The sequence below is a fragment of the Stegodyphus dumicola genome, chromosome 7 (assembly GCF_044657685.1).
Source record: "Stegodyphus dumicola isolate Sdum_Otavi_A_Nest chromosome 7, ASM4465768v1".
In the NCBI taxonomy this organism is placed as follows: Eukaryota; Metazoa; Arthropoda; class Arachnida; order Araneae; family Eresidae; genus Stegodyphus; species Stegodyphus dumicola.
In genome coordinates, this window is record NC_140774.1 from 81,667,323 (window position 1) to 81,686,642 (window position 19,320).

At 35.2% G+C, this 19,320-nt stretch overlaps 1 protein-coding gene across 2 annotated transcripts in view; it reads right to left on the minus strand.

The window, feature by feature from the left end:
• The window catches only part of rols (zinc-RING finger and ankyrin repeat domain-containing protein rolling pebbles), a 227,301-nt gene that overhangs the window by 107,971 nt on the left and 100,010 nt on the right, over positions 1–19,320 (minus strand). The gene's annotated exons all lie outside the window — the stretch shown is intronic.

The window sequence follows — 19,320 nt, forward strand, 5'->3', positions numbered from 1 at the left end:
AAGCAGAAGACATTTTAATGTTTGGTGTGGAGAACAATACCATTTTAATGTTGGGTGGGAAGAGCAATTTTGATGTTGGGTGGGAAGAGCAATTTTGATGCAATTCAACTATAGCAACTGAAAATATATAACGTTGAGAGACATTTCATCCTCAGTTTTGCCAGACCGTGCGATTTTTCGCAAATTTGATACTATAATTTATGTTTATACGACTTTGCGAATTTTCTGCTACTTCATCATGTCGTTGAGCTATTTTTTGCTACTTAAACTTTTTTTTTTTAAATTTATCATAGAATTCACGTATGTTAACATATTAACATTAATTTATAATAAAAAAGTAATACATTATTTAGGCTTTAATAAAAGTTGTTAATTGGCAAACTGCAGTCGTGGCCCATGAGTGCATGGGCATTCAGTTTTCAAGATTAGTAGCTCTTATTTTCATATATTTCATTGCTTGCTTTTCTAACATTCTGGTGAGCTATAAGCAAGATTCCAATGTTTAAGTCAGAAAACAGCCGCTATATTAAGTAACGGATGAATTATGAGTAACATGAAAAAATTCAGCACTACCTTTCAAAATACTTGGCTTAAAATAGCCAAGTTTGAGAATCAACTAGAAAAAATGACAACAAGGAACACAAAAGCTTATTGCAAGTTATACAAATCTGAACTGAGAGCGCATAAAATTAATTTACTAAAGCATAGGACTTCTTTAAAGCATAACATTACACTGTATGCTTTAAAACGGATAATTGTCGTAGAGTGCGTTCACTGTATTTGTTCTTTAACGTATTTATATTTCAAACGCTACTTGATTAATTTCAAGATAAAAATTTTTAGATTAACTGATATGCATTAACGAGTTAAAAACCAAAACATTATGAGCATTCCCACATTTTTCAATGAACTCGTAGGGATGACGTGAAGGACAAGTGATTAAACGGAAATGGTATTTAAATGCTATCGGAGAAGATCAGGAATCATTCTTGCACTTACTTTTGTGAATGATAGGAAAGGCTGCTGATCTAAACGAATTTGATAGAGGACAGATTGTTACGGTCCGAAGAAGTATCTCCGAACCGGAATGAGTATCTCCGAAACTGCATGACTCGTACGTTGTTCACGATCTGCCGTTGTTAGTATTCATGCAAAGTAGATAAATGACGATGAAAGCAGCAGTAGACGCATCATCGAATAAAAAGGATGTAGGAGACTGTATCGCTTGGCACAGCAAAATCGGCGCCAGACAGTGGCTCAGCTGACAGCTCATTACATTGTAGGTCTAAGTGCAAGTGTTTCGGAACACACAGTTCAGCGGGCACTGTTGGATATGAGACTGCACACATCTCACTTGTGTGCAGTTGACCAAGTGTCACTGTCAACTACGCTTACAGTGGGCTCGAGAACATCGAGACTGGACCATGGATAAGCGGAAGACAGTTGCCTGGTCGGATGAATTCAGATTTCCGATTCATCATGTCATTGGTCGTGTCAAGGTACGCCGTCTTCCAGGAAAACAGTTGCTCCTCCATGTACAGCAGGCCATACACAAGTTGGTGATGGCGGTATTATGTTTTGGGGGACGTTTTTGTGGGCGGCTTTGGGACCCTTAGTTGTGGTAAAACAGACCATGAAAGCTGCGGCCTATCAGAACATAACTGCGAATCAGTTGCACCCTTATATGGTGTCTACCTTCCCAACTGGAAATGGAATCTTCCAGCAATCTTCCTTGTCACAAGGCTCGAATTGTGTCGGAGTGGTTCGAGGAGCATAAGGATGAATTCCATTTAATATCCTGGGATTTAACTCGCCGCATCTCAACCCGATACAGCCCAGTTGGGACCTCACGGAGCGGCAGCTGAGAGTTCGAACTCCACTATATCGGAGTATCTCAACTTTGTTAGTTAGATATTTAGTATAACCTGTCTTTAAGAACTTGTATCCATACCAAGGCGAGTTGCAGCCGTTTCAAATTTGGTCTTCCACATGACCATATTCGTAGGAAGATTACATCATTCAAAATTCGATGGTTCTATGTACCGTTGTTTTATCACAATGCGAGAAATATACTGTTACGAAATGTACAGGCGCGGTGAGATGGCTTCCCCGCAAAGCATTTTTAGGGTTGCCATAAAATGGCAAAGGACGGCAGTGTTGCCATATTTGGCGAGAAATCGCCCATTTGGCTATATTTGGCGACGAAATTCGCGACATACCATGGATGGTTGGAGAACCTTCTGGAACGAATTCTTACCGGTTTAGCCCAGAATGTTCTCGAACACAAGCCAAAAGCTATATAAACCCTGCTGGTCCGCAGTTAGGGGGTGCCTCGCATAGAGTGCGAGAGAGTGTGCCTCGTCGAGAGGGCGAGTGAGAGTGCCTCGTCTAGAGTGCGAGAGAGTTAGTATCGAGTTGGTGTCTCGTCTAGCGAGTCAATCCCTGCGGAGTCGATCGAGTTGACAGCCGGGCACGAGTGCCGAGTGGGTCGTCGAGTTCAACAAAGGAGTCGTCTGTTAGTGTATCGCGGTTAGTGCATCGTCGAGAGAGCGTGTTGAGCTCCGGTAACGACTGAACCGAAGAGTCGGGAGTTGTGCTCTGAGTGTCATCGAGTGCATCGCGAGTTGTAGCGTGGAGAGTCTCGAGAGTACGTGAAATTCTGGAGAACAACCAAGCAGAGTCGGGAACTGTACTCTAGTGCTTTGCCGTGAAGCTGTCTCTACCGTGATAGCCTGACAGTGTGAAGGCTGTGTCGCTGAACGTGTCAGCGTGTTTATAACAGTTTGTAAACGAGATTTTGGAGTTATCCTGATTAATACCGGCCAATAAAGTGTGTTTCGATACTTCATCAAGTAGTGTCGTCGTTAGTCACTCCGAATCCACACAAACCCCGTACGAACGTGAAGGAAGAAAATTACGTAACAATATACATTTATACAGATTTTTCATTATTTAATTTCTTCAAATATAATGCAGGACTCTAACATTTGTTGGCAACAGTTTGAAAAGTGAAACGGACATTTATAGTGATTCAACGCAAAATCGCAAAATGACAACAACAGTCCTTCAGGGACAAAGCCCCTTTGGACTATAACAGCGTAATTAACTAAGAAATATTTAAAAGAAGAAATGGAGATTTAACACACTGGAAAATTCGCAATTTGGTATTAAGATTTCCGCGAAAACTAATATACGTAATATGACATGCAAGGATCGAATAACAATCCGTAACATACGGAACTCTAGGACACTGAATTTGCGATGACATCAGAGGTCATGAGCATTATGAATTTATGACGTCATGCTATTTTTTGCGACTTTTCGTTTCTTCTCTTGCTACTTCAGTTGAAAGCTTTCTGGCAACACTGTTCAACTACTACTATGATGGTTGCCGAAATATGCCATCCTACTAAAAACGACTGCCGACCCCTGATATAAAGCATTCATATTAAATTATCATTATTTCGTGATTTATTTCAATGTCACTCGGAACCGTAAGCACATAAATAGTTAGTTCCATATACAAAATGTTTAATCAAAGATCTTACAAATTTATTAAGAAAATTTAATGGCCCTTACAAAGTTTCCTTCACACATCAGCCTTGTTTTGCTATCAAGCTGCCTACAGCGCAGTGCATAGTGCTCAGACTTCTCAATACATATATATTCTCTTCTCGATTGAATGCAACCATAAGCATCGTTAATGATTTAAAAACAAAAGGGAGCAAATTAATATTTTTAGATCTTGTTTTAGCTATTCTTAGGATTAAGTCTTAATGTATTGGGCTTGGACCGTATTCATAATATATCTGGTACCGCTAAAGTGCGAAAGTCGCAAATGTGCACATTATCTAGCTAATCTGCAGATTATTTGATTTTCTCCGTTAAAGTGCGTAATCAAGAGTTTTCCGCATTTTACATATGTAATGTGCACATTAACGGCTTCCGTACCGTTAAAGTTCAAAAAATTGTTTCCCTCATTTCCTTTCCCTCTCTCTGCACTTTGCACATTACCTAACAGGCACTCCTAATCTGCACACTGCCTACTAGGCGTTCGTTAAACTAAAAATAAAATCTTTGCTGGAACAACAGCAAATGTTCTACACGCTTAAATTAATGAAATGTTACTAATTTCTTTTTCAATATCTAAAAAATCAAATTAATAAAATCAAACAATCAACAAATTAGTTGAGAGAATCAATCATCAATCAATTAAAAAACTATAATATAAAGAATAAAACGTTTAAAATATTATTACAATTAAGAAAATGAATTTGCAAAACATATGATATAATTATGCTCACTTATTAGTACAATCGACAAACAGACCTATTTCTGGTACATTTAGGTTTGCAGTAACATTTTCTGAAACCTTGCTCGATCAACAATTTATGTGTAAGTAGCGGCTGTTTAAGTACAGAAACGTTGCTGTTGTTCCAGTAAAGATCTTATTTTCACTTTAACGAGTACCTAGTAGGTAATGTGCAGATTATCTAGGTAATTTGCAGATTGCTTACGTAATTTTAGAAATGAAACAATTTTCCGTGCTTTAACCGATCACCTAGCTAGATAATCTGCAGAATAACTAATACCCGCACTTTAGCGGTAACATATCTACAAAGACGTAGCCAATAATATAGCTGGCATTTTATTTATATAAAAATGCAATCAAACTTCAAACACATGAAAGACAACTAATATCTGAGAGAAAAAGACCGCTGAATAGTGATAGCCTATCTCTTCGATTACCAGCGAAAAGCCTGACTATATATGGTTTTCGAAACTTTCCTCATGTGCAACAAAACAGTCAATTAAGCAACTTAAATAATTAATACTGTTAAGCAATAAATTAATCTATTTATAATCTTACATAACGATCACCTATTACATTAAACTGAAAGTTTTCAAAACTAAATTCGAATTCACTGATGCAGTCGGAAAATTTCAGAAAATATGATTGTGAAGATTTATGTATTATCCTGTGAAAGTCATTCTACCGGAAACGCATGCACGAGAATTTAAAAATAATAATAAAATAAAGAAAGAAAGAAGAAGAAGAGAGACATTCCAACATGATTAGGGATTTTTTTTAGCATGTTTACTTTTCTCCCATTTTACGCCTACGCACAGGATGGCACATAAAAAGCTCTCTCAAAAAATTATTGTACAAAAAGTGTTTTCAAAGCTATCTTAATAAATCCTTCGTTTGAAAGCAATGAAACCTGATTCTCTTTTACTGCCATTCTTTTATTACTCGTTTAAAGTCGATGGCCTCATTATTATAACAGATCCATCACCAGTACTTTTATTTCAAATTAAATTCTTCTATTTGTAAGCACACTTTTAATTACAGAACGAAAGAAGTAAAAGTAGTTAATAGAGATTAAAATCACCCGATCCATTAAACAAGTTACGGCATTTTAACTTGAAAATATGCGTGGAATAGCAGATGTGGGAAAAAGTATAAGATCATAATTCTTGAAATAATATAGTTTACACAAGATAAAAGAAAAATGAATAGTGAAACCAAAAAGAAACTGTAAATTGAAAGTCTCAAAAGAGTAAAAACATAGGTGAAAGTACGAAAGACAGAGCAGGAAGTTGATAAAATGAGTTCCATAAATTCGGCAAAAGAAAGGTTTTTTTTCGGCAAACGATCGAAAGAATTACACCACCATCCGGGGAGTGGTTTGGAATATTTCTCGCAGACGTTAAAAGACATAAAACAGCAACTAACAATACACGTCTGTCTATAATGATAGCCGGAAACATCAGCGCTATATATTAAAATCCACGTGGGTTTTCAAAGAGAGAGACTGCATGAGCTATAGGCAAATGCAGCCGGAAAAGGTAAGATTCCCCCCCCCTAACGCTCGTAAATGAAAAAATTATAACACATGTAAAAAGAATAATTGGACAATCATTACTAAGGAATAGTATGGATTATTTTACAAAATAAAATCACTGTGCATGTGTAAAGTCCTTGGTAAATCTTGATAATCTGTTTTTTTTTTTTTTTATAAAAATACTGAATGGGTGCAAAATGGTGAAACAGTATGCGAAAAGATCATTTATATGCTAAGTGAATAAATTTGCTATGCTTTTTATTGTTAAATATGCAGGATTTTTTTTTTTTTACGCTTTTTTTGCTTGACATCCATAATAAAAAGAATAAATGATTACTCTTTTTTTTCCCCCCCCCCAAAACGGATTTTTTTTTTTTTTTCCCGTGACGTCTGTACGTATGTACGTATCTCGCATAACTCAAAACCAGTAGCCGTAGAATGTTGAAAATTTGTGTATGAGATTGCTATAATATTGCGCACCACTTTTTTTCTTGTAATTAGCCGGACCAACTCTCCTACCCGGATCGGTGAGATCTGTGTTTTTATTCTTATATATAAACCGCGCATTTTTTGCTTTAAAAGTGATTGAATTATGTTGTTCTTATGTTTCTGTTATGGTTTTGATGCCTTTAATTAATTTGCACGCAAGAGTTATAGAATTATTACAAACTTAAGAGTTTAAGTGGCGCTAGGTCTAACGACCTTCTTAGTAGAATAGTGAATTAAGTTAGTTGGTGCACCAATTCAAATGTCATTCGGTGTTTAAGTTTTTCTGTATTTTACAATTTTTAATGAAAATGTTTAAAAGTTTTCATGTTTCATCCTTGCCGTAAAGTGAGAACTGAATTGGTTGAATAAGAAATATATCTCTAATGAAATTCGAGGAAGAATGTTTAAATGAAGAACAGCGCCACCTCCCCCCAAAAAAAAAGTATGATAGGCCGTACAAAAAAGTCATGTGGTGTCTATATCAGAAATCTTTTTTTTTTATTATTATTATAATATATATCTCTTTACAAATTTGCATGGATTTCCAAATCTTTCGACAGTATTAAATTTTTATTTTGAATAGATCCATTTCCGATAAGTACTATACAAAACTGATCGTTAGTTTTCTAAATGTATTTACAGTAAGCGCATAAATAAGCACTTCTAATATTCTATTAAATCTTCATTTACAATATTTAATTTAAATTTTGAGCTATTTTGAATATTTTAATTTAATTTCTTTGATGAACGTAGTTCAAGTATCTTGTTTGTAATGATTGTCCACAACTGTTTTTATTACTGATTTCAGTCCAAGTCGGATGTGATGTTTAAAAGCATTTATCGTGGCATAACATGTAACGGCTAACAGGTGGAAATTTGTAATAGTTTCAAAATACTTTTTTAAACTTCGTTAAAGTTATTTATTTTAAGTAAAACCCTCAAATTTTTAAATGAAACAGCTTTTCCTGTAACTTTGAAACGCTCTTTTGGACTAGATTACTTTATTTTCGGGAAAGTATACGAAGGCTATCTGCCTAAGGGAAGAGATGCCTTCGATGGGGGACTCTCTAAGGGAAACTGGCTCATATTCGCATTATTCCACATGAAGAAAATCACGAAAACTTCCATGCAGGTAGGGATTTGAACAATGGTCGAACTAGCGGAACTAGCAAAGGTAATAAATAATACATGCGTGTGAAAGTCTTTGCTTATATATATATATATATATATATATATATATAACCATTTGAATGGCTCTACGGTGGTCAGTTCAAATAAGGTGACAGAAAAATCCCAAAAGGTATGTATTTAAATTCGATTATAATTTTTTAGTCCAAAGGGGTTTTGTCCCTGAAGGACTATTGTTTTCGATTTTGCGTTGAATCACTATAAATGTCCGTTTTACTTTTCAAACTGTTGCCACCAAATGTTTTAGAGTCTTGCATTATATTTGAAGAAATTAAATAATGAAAAATCTGCATAAATGTATGTCTATTTCTCACATTGTGATAAAACAACGGCACATACAGCCATCGAATTTTGAATGACGTAATCCTACTGCGAATATGGTCATGTGGAAGCCCAAATTTGAAATTTAGAATTTGTTTTATTATCGATTTCATATTTTGAAAAACTTTAGCGAATTTTTAAGTAACGAACTCAACGATTTGAAAGCGAGCAATGGCAACAATCTACGAAAAAAAAAAAAACTTTTTATCTCCAGCGCGCGGGACTGTGTATCGGAAATTCTAAAGATAGGCTCATTTTAAAATTATTTTGCGACATTGCTATTGAACTGAAATTTATGGTTTAAGTGCGAAGAACATGATATTTAATAAATAAAGGTAACACACTAAACGTTAAAAAAATGCCCCTTTTAGAAGTAATTTAAAATCTGAAACCTTTCAGATTTTTTCCTTCAATTTCTGTCATGAATTATCGTATTACAATAAATTTCATTTTAAGTTCATCGCAGAGCCGGTGAGTTCTATTACGTTGTTGCAAGCAAAATGGCCGTTCAATGGCTGAGGGTGAGAAAGCAAGCACTGCCGTTTAAGCAAATATATTCGTGTAATGTGACAACGTCATACGTACGTGATGCAATTGTAATATTTGTTTCTCCAGTTTTAAAATACAATAAACTTTGTCTAAGATGACCTACCCATTGTCCCAGATGATTCTGACCTTCTATGGAGGTGGTTGTCTTAGAGAGAGGTTCAACAGCGGTGCTTAGTCTTTTGAAATACTGGTCGCTTTCAGAGGTAGTCGTCGCAAGGAAGAGGTCGCCTAAGGCTTGGCTATGTTTTCACAGTTTTTACATTTATAAAAAGCTAATTCAGATTTTAAAAATGCAAAAATTCGAAAAAATTATTTCACGAATGTTGAATAAATAAATTAAATATGGATATTTTATTTATGATATTATATTTTAATTATACGAAAGCACAAGAAAGCTATCCACTAAGGAAATCTGAGGAAAACCGCAAAAACGCCGATGCAGCCAGCCAATTCATTGGGACTCGAATTCCGGTCGAACTACCGATGATCCGCGACGGGTGGACGAATAGTGGACACAGCGTTTGGGGACAAGAAAATTGTGCAATTATAAAAAATCTCATAATTTTTACTTTGAATGGCATTTGATTACACATTCTTCAACTTATTTGATGTATTTGTAAGGTAATTTTTTCCACCTTACGACGTGGCTTCCTCCTGTCATTAAAAAGCACGTTCGGTTCTACTCTCAATTTTCCTTAACACAATATTTATATTGAATATGCTATATATAATTCCATCTTTTCAACTTCAGTTTTTTTACGAATAATTGTATATAATCGTAATCATTAAAAGAAAATTTATTTAATTGTGAAGCATCTAAAGGTGATCGTTTCTGCGTAGAAAGGCTCGGACGGGAGCATTGTTAGAACCCTTCGAAGTGTTAGAAACTATATAAGTAACTAAGCATATTTTGTTTCTTGAGGATTTACTCCAAAGAAAACTATTTCTGATTGACGTATAAATTATTTCACCGTGCATTATTTTTAAAGGAATTAAATAATGAAGAATCTGCATATATATATATACATATATGTTCCTTGCTTTGTGAAAAAACGACGGTACATAAAGTCTCAAATTTTGAATAAAGGAGTCCTTCACCCGAACATCTGCGATTGAAAGCTTGAATTTTCGAATTTGATTTATTATTTGTTTCATACTTTGAAAAAACTTTAATGAGGGTTTTTTTTTTTTTATTATTTATTTATTTATTTATACGATTTGAAAGCAAGCAGTGAGCAAAACTGTTCACGAAGCTGTTGCCATTCGGGAAAAAGGAAGATATTTACCGTATATTCGGCGTATAACGCGCACCCTTTTGCCAAATCCGTCATGCCAGTCTAGAAATAGCGTGTTAGTGGATAATAAAAGCACAGAATGAAGTTAATCTCGACATAATTGAAAAGTCTTTTAAAAAATGTAGTATATCAAACAGTCTATATGAAACAGGAGATAATTATTTATTTACAGATCAGAATAACAGTGGTGGTAAGGATGAAACAGAATTTGATAATATCTCTGAAGTAAATGAAATTTTTAAGTTCATAAGATATGTCATTTCTGTTAAATAATCAGGATTTAGGTATATGTAGAAATCTAATTTTTTCATGCTCATCTTATCCTTGTTTTTAATCTATCATTTTTATATCCGGCGTATAATATCTGGCGCATCCGTAAATTTGGACTTTATTTTTTTTCCCCCCTCTCCTCACGTTATACGTCGGAATATAGGGTATCTTTCAGTTTTAATTACACTGGGATCTATGACAGCTATGTGTTTCCGGGCTGAAAATAAAATACTTTTATCTTCCACGCGCCAACGTGTTGTCATTCACTAAAGCATTAGACACTTTCAAATTTAATCTGTAATAAGGTTACTGAATAATAAACTAAGCGATTTAAAAGCAATAAATACAGTTCTTAAAGAATATTTTTTTCTACTTTTTATTGTGATGGATTTATAAAAACATGCATTAAACTCACGAGATGTCTAATTAGAAGTATTCAACATTTTTATGAAATGGCATTAGCTGGACTCATTGAAATCATTATATATACTTTCCTTTTTTTATGATATAAGGTATTTCTCCCACCTTCTTAGCATGCCTTCGTGGTGTAATGGTCAGCACGCTCGGCGCGTATTCGAGAGATCCGTGTTCGAGTTCCGGCGAAGCCATTGCTCAGTTTTCATCTCTTCTAGTGTCTTCCAACAAATCCTAATGTCTCTACAATGATAGCTACTTTAGGTGGCAGGCCGAGGAAGCGGCTAGTTTTTTTAAGAAATAATATAGCGAATATAAAAATATGTATGGGAATCTCTAACGCTCTATCGTTAATTCCAAAGATATGCTATTTTTAAATATTTTATGATTTTGCTGTTGAATTTTGTGTGGCTAAGTGCGAAGAACGTGATATTTAATAAATAAAGTTAACACATAAAAAGTTAATAGCAAAATACAAAAAGAGGATTTTGCAAGCCAAAATTCTGTAATTTTTGTTTATGTGGCGCAATAACAAAGAAAGCGATGCTTAATAATAAAACTAAAATGAGCTCTTTCCCTAAAAAAAGGGTTAGCAGGAGTGAGGGTAATAGCAGACTGGTAGACTGCGAGCTCAGTGAGAGCATAAAATACTTTAATAAACCCTTTTGTGAGACTAAAATCTGAACCTTTTAAGATTTTTTTAAATTTAACTGCTCGTTATTGCTCAGTATTTTCGTTTTCAAGCATCATAAAAAAGCTGTTTCGTCATTTACTTGTTACTTTAAGTATCTCAGAACAGCTCAACATTATCAACCAAATACAAACATAAATTAAATGTTTCATTCAATAACTGAGAAAAATTATTAAAAAAAAAAAAAAAAAAAAAGAAAGAAAAGAAAAGAAAGAAAAGAAAAAAGAAAGAAAAAAACTACGTACATCCTTTTTATACCTTATTCGTATAGCAGTTTGCCATTTCGATAAAAGAAAGGTTTAACCTGATGAAATACTAGAACTCCCTTCAAACAGTGCAGCCTAAAAAATTGTGCCTGTTAACGAAAACTCCAGCACCTTTATGCTAACCTTCCGTTTTTTTAAAAGTGGTGGTGCTTTATACAAACACTACGTTTTCAATAAAGGTGCCGAAGATTTATTTCATCCCCTATTTAATTAATTAATTAGTACTTGAAAAGAAAATCTGACTTGCATAAGGATGCACAAAACGCCGGATTGGATTAAATTGTGCGCCAAAATAAAAACTCCATCTAATGGGAGGGGGAAGAGAAAGAAAGAAGACACTGAAGGAGCAGCTATGCGAAATGTGCAGCATCTTGTTATTTAACGTAATCAAAATAACCAAACATACGAAAGAAAATTTTTTATAGCACCATATTTACTATTATTACTGCCTTTTCCGAAGCCATTAATCCAAACTGAAAATTTCCGCTCGAGTGACCATATCCGTTTCGACAGTCATTATTTTATTTTTTTTACTTGAAAAGAAAATATTATTAATAAATAAATAAGAGCTATTAGTTTCTAATTTTTGAGAACTATCATGTAGGATGCATATAAGAGAAATATAATTCATAAAATACACTGATGGCCAATAGCCTATCTTTACAAAATGCTTGAAATTATCTCAGAATTTCAGATTCAGAAAGTTTTATTCATGAAGATTAATTCATGCAAATAAAATTCTTAATGATTACAGTGGCTGGTCCTCATAAAATAACGCCCTTGAAATAAGCACTTTTATTCAAATTATACTCATGCGCAAAGTTAAGAGAATTTGCACATTATGTCGAATTTCTGAAAAACTAATGGACATCTTTTAATGAAACTGATTATTAATATACATTTATAACAAAGGTATATTTGTTATGCATTTATAACACTTCATATCTGTTATGAACATACATTTACTATAACAGAGAAAGCGATTTATCATTCAAAAGTCATTTTATGTACGCAAGATTATCAGTAAAGTTCCTAGTGCAGGGATGTCCAAAATTCACACTGTGATATTGAACTGAAAATGAGTCTGATATGGGGTATGGTCTTCTCTCACAGCCAGACAGATCGTGCAGCTCAATGGCATAGTGGATAGGAGACAGTTGAGGAGTCTCTGTTGCAGTCGATCTCACTCCTGTAGCATAACAGTTTTCAACTTCGGGATGGTTCTTGGAGGAAGATACTTTCCAAGAGTATCCCACACATGCTTTGTAGGGTCGGGAGACCTGGCCGGCCAATCCCTGCTGCACATATCCTCACTTCCCAGGTAATGGTCGATTAACTCAGCAATATGTGGACGAGCGTTGCCGTCCATAAAAACAACCGACCAACTGCGCCCCTGAAAATCGGAACATAGGGCTTGAAGAACTTCTCTTTAAACATATGAGTAGTCAGGGAGCCTACTGTCAAACACATGCAGGTATTTCGGGCCGTCCAACATAATGCTTGAACAAAACACTACACCCCTACCACCGTAATGATCCTTTTCCCTGATGAGGAAGGGATGGTATTGTGTTCCACGGCATCGCTCCAGATACAGGTACGCCGAGAACCAGGGTCCAGGTGGAAACTCGACTCACCTGTAAAAGCAATGGTACTCGACTGAAGTCTGGTGACGGCGCATGTTGTCTGCACCATGATTAAAGTGATCTCTTGTACGATGCAGTGAGCTGGATGCAAACAGCGCGTCTTCTCGCATACAGCCCTATCTCATGAAGCCTTCGGGTAGTTGTAAACCAGTTCGGTTCCAATGGCAGCATACAGCTCACGTGAGAGCTGTGAAGCTGCAGCAGTGCTGTGTCGCCGCACTGCAAATATCAAATAATGAAATATCATTTGTTGTTGTAGATCTTGGTTGACCTTTTCCAAGTCTTTTTGATATATATATCCAGTGTCCTGAAACTGTTTCCATAATTTGCAGACGTCACTGAACTTTGCACTGAGCTCTGTAGCCATCTGTGCTTGTGACTGGCCAATCTCCAATCAAGCGACAATTCTCCATCTCATTTCGTCATCCATATGCTCGTTGCTACTCATTTTACCTGATACCCTATATAAATTTACCCAAACCTTGCAAGAAACACGGCGAATGTCGTGAAGGAGTACGAGCATACGAATCACCGAAAATCCATTAATTATTTTTTATCGGTAGATTTTATCCCCTCTACAATCACAACTCCGTAGATACGCACGAGTACGCCTACGTATTCAACTATGAATATTTGCATAATTTTTTGCAGGCATAATTAGTACCTTTGATTCAATAGTTTTCGCAAAAGTAGACATAATTTGCAAATGCTCTTAATTTTGCACACGAGTGCATTATAGTGTTTATACGCAGTGTATGTTTGATCATTCTATTAGTGTTGTTTCGTGAACAAATCAAAAAAAAAAAAAAAACGTTACTTCATAATGTCTTTAAAACTTTGGAAGAGACCACTGGGCTGTAATAATACATAAAGTATTTGAAGTGAATGCATAACATTGTAATTTCCAATAATGTAATAATTAACTGCTAATTACTTGGTATACATATTTTGAAAAGTATGCATGTTTCTGATATACTAACAAGAATTTGGTAGAGCCGAAATAATACACAAGATTTTTTTATGCAAGCGTTTATTTATATACGTATTTTATGATTTCGTAGAGCATCTGTAAAGTGAACTGTTGAAAAATATTTGCTTCAAATTAATTTGTTTCGAGTCAAGACCAGCCCCTTTCAAAACAATAATAATAATAACTACCTCTCCCTACATTTCTTCCAATCATCTTGAGTTACGAATTTAGATTTTAAGCTTTATCATTATTTATTTTGTAGAGTCATTAGATTATTTTTGAAACAGGAAGAAGTGAAAAATGAGCATTGCCCTCGCCGGGAATCTAACCACGGACCTCTGGAATACGCACCCAACGTGCTGACCACTACACCACGAAGGCATGCTAAGAAGGCGGGAGAAATACCTTATATACACCACGAAGGCATTTTGAGAAGGCGGGAGAAATACCTTATATAACTGTAGAGACATTAGGTATTTTTTGGAAACCGGAAAGATGAGCAACGCCCTCGCCGGGAATCGAACCACAGACCTCTGGAATACGCGCCCCAGTACACCAGGAAAGGCATGCTAAGAAGGTGGGAGATTTCTCTAATGATTCGAAATTTATGTATATGACTGCTGTTAAAAATTAAATATCCAGCTTTTGTGGTCGAAACTCTTACTTGGCCACAGAAGAATAAACACCACATAAAGTAACTTCCTAAATCACAAGCCCACCGGCGGCCGAGCGGTAAAGGCGCTGAGCACTGGTAGTTCGGTCCGAGGTTCGAATCCCGCAGCGGGCTGGCTGCTTGGGCGTTTTCGTGGTTTTTCCCATGTGTAACACGTGTATACGAGCCAGTTTCCCTTAAAAAGTCCTCCACGAAGGCATCCCTCCCTTTAGACAGATAGCCCTCGTGTGCTTTGCCATAATTGAATAATTCAATCCTAAATCACAGATCGCACTTGAAACCCCTTAACCACGGAAAATGTTTTTTACAAATCAATAAATTGCACGGAAGAAATCGAACTAGTTTTGATTTTGAAAAAAAAGTCAAATTCTGTTGATGTATGATTACTATGTTAATTTATCAAATATGAAGCTGCATCGTGTGAAGTAATCTTTAACACTGAATTTAATCTCATTCAGACGCGACTACAGTCATTCGTAATATTTCGGGAACACCTTTTAATCACAAATGCAACAATTTATTCATTAACCTCGCCAGCTGCAGATCACGATGCAATAAAAGTGTATTTTACTTCTAAACCAATTTCGTGGATGCTAATTTGAGGCCCAGAATTTGGACAGTACATAATTTTAACATTATATTTATTGTCCTAAAGAATAATATCTTTGTTCCTATTTTTTACTAAACTTGTGGGCACATGATAGAGATGATAATTTTTAAGCTAATAGCCTAGTAAAATGAACTTTAATATTGACTTATTTCCATCCAAACAAAAAACCTATACAGAAACATTTCTATCCAATACTGGTGAATACTTTTTTACCATAACTGACGCAATAATTTACATGTTTTTCTTGCTTCCTGCAGATCACAACGCGGAGGAGGGAAGGAATTCGTTTCCTTTTATACCAATTTCGTGGATACTAGATTTTCATATCAGTTTACTGTACTACGAAAATGCACCATTAAAACGACCTTAAATACTCTGTTTGTTTCAGTCTAAATTCTGCATGAAAACAACTTACATCAAACAATCGACCATAAAAAGCCACAATTCACTTTACCTCCTGCAGATTACGATAATGCAAGAGAGAGAAAAATATTATATGTAGTTTCTTTCTTTTTTGCTCTAACACGAAATATTTTACGCTTTCTTACAACCTACTTTGCGAAGAGCTAAGCAAAACACTTAAGATTAGTATTTATTTTCCAAAAGAATGACAAGAAGCCAACAAAAACTCCCTTAACCCAAGAGACCATTGACAAGTGATTGGCATATTTTACGCCATGCTGCTCATGCAGAGTTCAGGTCACGCGAAACAGAAAGGATCTGCTGCAGAAAATAAATACGCATAAAACCAAGCATCGTTCCCTCTTCATGGAAAAAGCACATGATCAGAGGATTCATTGGAAAATGAGAATTCCGCCCCTCCTCAAAATGGTCTCTTCCTTCATTTACTAGGCCCACCAGCGGCCGAGCGGTAAAGTCGCTGAACACTGGTAGTTCGGTCCGAGGTTCGAATCCCGCGAACGGGCTGGCTGCATGGGTGTTTTCGTGGTTTTCCCCATGTGTAACGTGTATACGAGCCAGTTTCCCTTAGAAAGTCCTCCACGAAAGGCATCCCTCCCCTTAGGCAGATAGCCCTAGTGTGCTTTGCCATAATTAAATACACCAACACCTTCATTTACTAATCCCTGTCAACTTCCTTGCAAAATTTTCTTCCTGCACACTTACATTCCTCCTCATGGGGAAAAAAAAAAAAAACCCTTTTGTGTCATTTAGCCATTAACATTTTAAGTAATTAACTTTTATGGTTTCAGTCCCCAAAAAATTTATTAGTAATTTCTATTCCAAAAACTTACATGGGAAAAACTTTTTTTATTAAACAACACAACTTTTTTTATTAAACAACACTTTTTTTATCAAACAAAATATTCTTTCAGGTTTGCCATAAAACTACAGAATATAAATTCTGCATTAGAATTCGCTTCAACCTGATACATATCAATAACCCACTAGCAGCTGCGCGGTAAAATCGCTGACATTGGTAGTTCGACCAAGATTAAAATCCCACAGAATAGGGAGCTGTATAGGAGTTTTCGTGATTTTTTCCATACATTAAATGATTACATTCATTTTGGTAAGCATAGGGATATTTTCAAAACATGTATTTTAAATAGCAAACTATAATTTTTATTTGTTAAAGCCAAATTTTTCTCACGTTTAATTACAAACAACTGGATTAACATGTCTAATATGTCGTCATACCTGTGTTTACTAACATAAGCTTCTTCTCCCCACCCAAAAAAAAAAATAGAATCAGCAAAACTAAATACTTTTTTTTTGGGGGGGGAGAAATCGCCTGTTTTTAAATACTACCTTACCGCTTTATACTCAAATGTAAATTACATGAATCGATAGACCGCATTAAGGTTATATTCTATTATTTGTCTAACTTTTTAAAATTTTTTATTTATTTATTACTATTATTATTATTTTAATTTGACATTCCCAGAACAGCCGTCTAGAGAGGAAGTGACTCTGACTGTCGTATCGAAGGCCCGGGTTCGAATCCCGGAGAAGGTATGGATGTAAATTGTCTGTCCCTTCATATGAGGTGACAGTGGCCGCCTAGTAGCTGCCTTCGTAATAAAATGACTACCGCTTCTGAACTCAGTAATGGCCAAAGTCTAAAATGGCTAGTGCCCGACATTAAAAGGAAAAAAAAAAAAAAAAGGCAAAACATGAGTATTTTTGTCATTTAAGGTAGCGGTCGCCAACCGGTGGTCCGTGAAAACTTTTTGATGGTCGGCAGAAAAATTGGGACATTATTTATATTTTTATGAAGATTTAGTTTAAAAAATTAAAACCTATTATGGAGTATGGATTACTTTTTATTTATTTATTTTTTTTTTTTTTTTCATTTTGGCTATTACTTTTAGCAAAATTCCTTTGAATTTAGCGACTTTTTAGCTACTTTTGCAGGTGTATCTAGAGACATTTGAAAGTGAGAGTTGGCATCCATGGATATGCTGCTGTTATCAATTACAGCGCGAACTGAAATTATCTTTCCTTTTGAATTACAAACATATGCTATTTTGGTGGTTAATAATACAGTTTTTCTCCGTGTCAATAGGCATCTTGATGGATTTTTATGAGAACCATCTGCATTCCTGTTTACAATTGCCTCACTGAAAGTTTCCGTTTTTGTTTTGTCTAACTGTTGATCGATGGCGCCATTGCTGAGTAAGCAATGATTATATTATATTTACGATAATTAAAAATTGGCGGCATAACACTGTCAGTTTATTGATATTGCTTTGCGTTTGCCAGTTTGTTCTTGCTTTTCGTGAAGTCCCTTTTCAGTGATATGGGAAGCTTTCTGTGCAAGAAGGTAAGATTTTGCACTTCAAGATTTGCACACAAGATTCATCTAATTTTTCAATGTGAACGAAATATGTGTAGTTTGCCGATTATTATTGTATTTACCTTTTTTTTTTTTTTTTTTAACTAATTTATATTATTGGTTTGCCAAATATAAAATTATATATGTGATGGTCCGTGAAGTTCTAAGGGTGGACGACCTCTGATTTAAAGCACTTCTGTAACTGGAAGCATATAAGTAACTGAAAAGAGTCAGGGCATTTTTTAAACCGGGTAAGAGGGTGAGTATGATGAGTATTTTTAAGCCGGGTGAGAAGGTGGTTCGGAAACGGTCGAAATGGATATTTCTGTTGAAATCTGATAACTGAAATTTTTCACGATTACAATTCTTCGTTTACTTCGTACAAGGAAGTAAAAAAGTGTAATTTAATGCATGTACATATTCATAAAATATAAGAACTCGCGCTGTGTTTATTTTCTTCAACCTCACTTAAAATTCAGAAACGATCTCGAATCACATGCGTATCGGGCTGCTCGCTGTCAACTCTGTGACTCACTAGTATTAAAATCATGAGGTGGGCTGGGTGGTTCCCAAAATGACAAGCTCTACTTCTTCGGGAAAATAAACAAAATACTTAAACTTAGAAGGACAAACCTAGCAGGAAAATATGATTATTTAAATAAAATAAATAAAGAGCACTGAAAGAGAAACTTCAATTTTTAAAAGGATTATTTAAAAGAAACCGAACTATGGAAAATAAACATAAAAAAAAAATAATAATAATAATAATAATAATAATAACGTTCGCATTCAAGCAGTTTTACAACCTCTTCTTTCTGATTGAGAAATTTCATACATTCCGCAGATGGCGTTTTAAATGCGAGGGACAGGGGGATTATTTAAAATTAAACATTTTAACTACTGGATTACCAAATTTTGGATTTTGTGGAAACTTCGATGGTAACTGATTGTAAAATATGCCATCTGAAACTTTTCCCACAAAGGTAGAAGTGAGATGTGCGTCTTTTTTAAATACGGTAGAAATTTTTCTACGTAACGTTCAGTGGTAAAAATGCGCTAAAAAGTTGTTATTGCTTTCATTGTTCTTACTTACTATCATTCATTCTTACCAGATTTGTAGCAGCATCGGTTAGAATACAAATATATGACTTTACCTCAGGGAACAAATGCTCTTACCAGCTCAGCTTTATATAAACAAAATATGCGTATTGATTCTGTGTATTCGAAACTATTTTTACTGACAAAATTCCTGATAGAAGGTTAGTGATCAGAAACTAGAAGTACTGAGGTGTATTTCC